General features: G+C 43.0%; 1 pseudogene across 1 annotated transcript; it reads right to left on the minus strand.

Annotated features, from left to right (window-relative positions):
* Window positions 1-856: 856 nt before the first annotated feature.
* Window positions 857-1,607, minus strand: LOC308264465 (annotated as a pseudogene). The gene is made up of 2 exons: window positions 1,271-1,607; window positions 857-1,157 (listed from the first exon to the last, which is right to left on the minus strand). The product of its transcript is annotated as an uncharacterized misc_RNA (transcript).
* Window positions 1,608-5,410: the final 3,803 nt, after the last annotated feature.

The following is a 5,410-nucleotide window of genomic DNA, read 5'->3' on the forward strand; positions in this document are numbered from 1 at the left end:
AGAGTGCAAATTTAGGATATGGTAAATGCTTTACAAGTTACTTTCAAAAACTGCCACCATTGGGCCTTACATTATCAACTTTTTTAATCAAAATATTTTTGATGCTAGCCTTTTTTCCACTGCCCAAAACTATAAAGCATTTTTAATGAGTTGAAATTAAGGAGGACTACACCTACTAGAAGAAAAAAAAAAAAAAGAGAAGAAAGTTCTATTGGTTTGAGGTTTTAGAATTCCCCCCAAACCAGTGAGGCCGGTGTCGGGGCCAGCGAGGCCGGGATCGGAGCCTGCCATGAGGCAAGGCCGGTGCTGGAGCCAGCAAGGCCGGGATCAGAGTCTGCCAGATGGCCAGGCAGAGTGGGATCGGAACTTGCAATGCAGCATACACGGAAAAATATCACAGAAAATAAAAAATCAGATGCTTTCCCTAATATGCAAAAACTAGGAAGTAATGGGTAATAGGAGGAAATCTAGTGGAAGAAAGGGCCCTATGGAGGAGCACTTAAGATGACCAATCAGAGGGGATGGGATGGGGGAAGATGGAATATCTTTAAAACACCTGATGTACATAAACAAATATATCAAAGTTAATCACTAAATCAAGCATGGGATCGAGGGAGGGAGAGGGAATGGGATGGGGATTGGATAAAGGCTAATTGGACAATGTGTACTTGGATATCCTCACGTCTTGTATTCTATTGTGGTGTTTGTCTACAATGCACCAATAAAAATAAATTTTAAAAAAGTAAAATACAAAAAGAGAAAAAGAATTCCCCCCAAACCAGAACCAAGATCTTGGTAGCGGCTAGGCTGGGACCCAGACAGCGTGAGTGTGTGTAGGTAGCATCCCTGAGGACTCAGAGCTTTAGTGGACGGTCACTGGTCCCACTGTGTAACTCACTGAACTGTCTCGCCAGTTTCCACACTGACTTGGCTGGGCATAATTCAAAAAGAAAAAGCTCATATTCATTCCGTTCTTCTGGAGTTCTGTGATAGCATTTAATAACACCCCAATGCGATGTCTTCCACATTTAGTATTATGGTATTTCTTCAAGTAATTGCTAAAAGATACAGGATATAATTGTTCTATAATACTCATACCTATTTTATCTAGATGTTTAATATATCTATAAATCTACCCCTGGGATTCATCATAGTAACTAACAGAACCTTTGACCCCAATAGCAGAAATCAGAAGAAACCACAAAGAGATTACTAGAATCCACTAGGTATCTAATGAAGAGTTTTCCAAATTCCTGTTCTTTTGACTCACTCAGAGCTCCAACTAGTACAGGATAATAGTAAAGTCATCCTTGTGGCTTTCCATGGCTTTAGCTGTATAAGGCAAATGCATTTCAACACTGTGTTCATCTTCATCTGTCTGTAGAGACATGCATTCAAACATTCCTGTCTTCCATAGCTCTCCATAAATCTTTTGGTCAATACGAAGGTTATATAGAGGTGTCCTATATATATTCCCCCTGGGAAGTGCACATCGAGAGGGGGGCACGCGGTGTGAAGGCCCAAGGATGAAAATTCTTGGAGTAACAGATGGATCTGCTCATTTGTAAGCCTGGGCCGCACAAGACCCTCAGTAGTATATCCTGCATGGGGTGCAATAATGGCCGTAGCAGGTCTTTTTGTCGACTGTACTTGTGAAAGCCAGCCTTCTAGCTGTGCATTCAGCTGCGGTCCTGAGGCTGTGTACCAGCTTCTAGTGTGACTAGCTTCCTGGCAGGGCAGACCACTCGTTGGATATCTTGGTGCCTGTCGCGCCTAAGGTACCCGAGGATGAATGAGGAGGCAGCAGCCGGCTGCAGGGCAGGCCCAGCCCAGGAGGAGGCAGCAGTGCAAGGGAAGAGGATGGCCTGGCCCAGGAGGAGGAGGAAGAAGGGTGGGCACGGACCCACAGGAGGAGACTGCAGCCGGGATCACCGCGAACTCCACGCTTATATTTTTTAAAAGGTCGTTCTAGAGCCAGGTGTAGTGGTGTACCCTTGTAATCCCAGGATTTGAGAGGCTGAGACAGGAAGATCACAGCTTCAAGGCCATCTCAGAAAGGTAGCAAGACTCTCAGCAACCTAGTGAGACCCTGTTTCAAAACAAAAAATAAAATGGGCTGGGGATGTAGCTGGAGAGGTAGAATGACCCTGGGTTTAATTCCTAGTACAACAAACGAACAAACAAACGGGTCATTCTAATCCCTAAGATTAGTGATATTGTAAAGGACACACCGTAAGGTACTGAGTCAGAGCAGCAGAGGCTAGATGGGAGATTCTGGGTAACCCAAGAGATAATACAAACGCCAGACCTGAAGAAGCTGAGGCAGAAATGCTTGCAAGGATTTCTAAGAACGTCCAGGTCTAGTCTAGTTGAGTGGCACTTCCTGAAAGTGCACAGCCACATCCTACCTAGTGTGCCGAATCCTCTGTAAGACCCTGCACTGCACACAAGTGGACCACGTGGAAACAAAGCTTCCCCGGCACTACTGGGGTCTAAGAGTGGAAGGCCAGGCTCCAGAGCGGGGAGAGGGCCTCAGTGGTCACCACATGCGGAATTTACCCTGAAGTCCTGACTGGGTGAGGCTGAGCCTTCAGATCCTGAAGTCCTGTCTGGGTGAGGCTGAGCCTTCAGCATCTGCAGGTGGAGAGTGGACGATGACTCACCGTGGGCTAGGAAGAGGGGAAGGCAGCTAACTAGTCACAGGTACTCTAGATTCCCTGATAACTGGAAGAGGTAAATGTGCATCTTCTTAGAAATAAGGTTTTCAAATAAACATGAGATCATAATAAAAAAATAAGCACATGTGTTAGGAGGACAATACCAAAACTAGGTAAGCACACACAATAGAATATAGAGTAATCAAATGTTAGGCTTTATTTATTTACTTGTATTTATTTACTTATTTTTTGGTGGTACTGGGGTTCCTGGAAACCCTTCTACCTCCAGGCTACACTCCCAGACCTATATTCTATTTTTTATTTGGAAACAGGGTCTCCTAAGCCAGCACGCGCGGCTGGCTTCGAACCTGCGCGATCCTCCTGTCTCCGCCTCCCAAGCGCGGGGATGACAAGCGTGCGCCACCACGCCCGGCAAATGTTAGGTTTTAAAAAAGAAAAACTGGAATAAAAGCTGAACACTCCAGAAGAGAAAAGCATTTTAGAAATTACCATTGAAACAAGCAACTAAATACAACTTTAAAGAAAAATTATAATTATTAAAATGTAAGACATTTCAATAGATTTCAGTAGATTGGACAAAAGTGAAGAGAGAAACAGGAAACCGGGAGACCAATTTTAAGCCAGTTTTCACAATATGGCACAGAGAGAGTTGAGATAATGATACGAGCCAAAGTTGAAGAGAAGCCGGGCGTGGTGGCGCACGCTTGTCATCCCAGCATTCGGGAGGCTGAGACCGGAGGATCATGGTTCACGGACAGCCTCAGCTATGTAGTGAGGCCCTCTGCAACTCAATGCGACCTGTTTCAAAATAAAGAATAAAAAATAGGGCAGGGGCTATAGCTCAGAGGTCGAATGCCCCTGGGTTCCCTCCCCAGAACCGCAAAAAAAAAAAAAAAAAAAAAAGTTTAAGAGATATTAAAGATAAAATGAGGTCCTATGTAAATCTCTTTTGAATTACAGGGGAAAAAAACAAAAATAATGGAGGAGAGACAACATATTAATGACCTTGATGTAGCCATTTCACAAATGTGTACATACTTCAAAACATCATGTTGTAGACCATAAATATATACAATTTTTGTCAATTAGAAAGTATGAATAAGCCGGGTGTGGTGGTGCATGCTTGTAATCCCAGTACTTGGGAGGCTGAGATAGGAGGATCAGAGATTCACAGCCAGCCTCAGATACTCGTGAGACCCTCTGAAATTTAGACCCTGTCTCAAAATAAAGAATAAAAAATTGGGCTGGAGGTATAGTTCCGAGGTAGAATACCCCTTCATTCAATCCCTAGTGCTAAAAAAAAAAAAAAAAAGAATAGTTTTTTAAAAGAATGCATAATCCTAGTCAGGCATGGTGGTGCACGCTTGTAATCCCCGCACTTGGGAGGCTGAGATAGGAGGTTCGCACGGGTTCAAAGCCAGCCTCAGCAACTTAGTGAGACCCTGTTTCCAAATAAAATACAAAATAGGTCTGGGAGTATAGCCCAGAGGTAGAAAGCCCCTGGGTTCCACCCCCAGTACCACCCCAAAAAAAAAAAAAAGCATAATCTTCCTCAAAGCATATGAAATATTTGAAAACCAAACTATATATTAATTGATAAAACAATTCCTCCATTATTGCATATTTTAAAGACTGTGTAATTGTTATAGCTAGCTATAGAATGGTCCCTTGAAGAGCTCATGCACTGGTGTTTGGAGTCAATGTAACTGAGTTGTGAGGGTTTTAATATCCACAGTGGGGAATCCACTGTAATGGATTTATTTCCAGGTGGCCCATGCTGATAGGATGAGGCTGGAGAAGGGATGTGGCCTTGGGGATTATCATGGCTCCCTCCACTCCTCCTCTCTTGCTTCCCCATGCCCACACCCTGAGATCCACAGTCCCTGGCCTCGGGTGGACTGAACCTGAAAACAGAGAGCTAATCAATCTTTTTTCTTCTAAGTTACATGGTCAAGTCTTTTAGATTATAGCTGTGACAATGGTTACAATCTATTAAAAAAAGTTTTCATAAAATCCAATAGATGTGACTGGGTCAGCTGGTTAATGTTGCTAGCAACCCGATCACTCATGAAATTATGACAATTTGAGGAGCTTTACAGCAGAAACTGGGGCCAGAGATTCAATATATGTATTTCTCAGATGTCACAACCTATAATCTGGAAAATAAATTTATCCTTCAAAATAGAGCAATGAATTAAATATGTGACAGATGCTAGGAGTCAGGTTGTTACAGATGAGCTACAAGAAAAGGCTAGCATGATCTGTCATCATGGGTCCAGGGTCACTGATTGGAGACACCAGCATAAACTTATATTTAGCTTAATATAGACACAGATAGGTCCATGTAATATCTTTTTATAGGTGTGCACATATAGGTTAGATTGCACATATTTCTTTGCGTTGTCTGTTGTGAGAGTCAAGATGCAGTGTGCACATTGAGCCACTAGATGTGAGTTTTTAATGACCAGTTTTAAATAAAAGGAACCAAAGCTCTTTGAGGAAAGTCTGATAGTAGGACTGCAGCAGTTAAATCCATTAGCAAGGATTATCCTGAAATGCCAGAAAGTAAGAAATTCAGGGTAAAAACATAGAATTATGTCAAAGGCAACCAGGAACCAGTGAAGGGAGCTCCTAGTGGAAATGACACCCACTGGTTAGAGCAGGGAGAAACTGAGCAGCGAAGTCCTGTAGAACTGGAGAAAAACAAAAGCTGAAAGTAAACATCCAGGTGT

This window comes from Muscardinus avellanarius, assembly GCF_963383645.1.
Source record: "Muscardinus avellanarius genome assembly, chromosome: 6".
Classification (NCBI taxonomy): Eukaryota; Metazoa; Chordata; class Mammalia; order Rodentia; family Gliridae; genus Muscardinus; species Muscardinus avellanarius.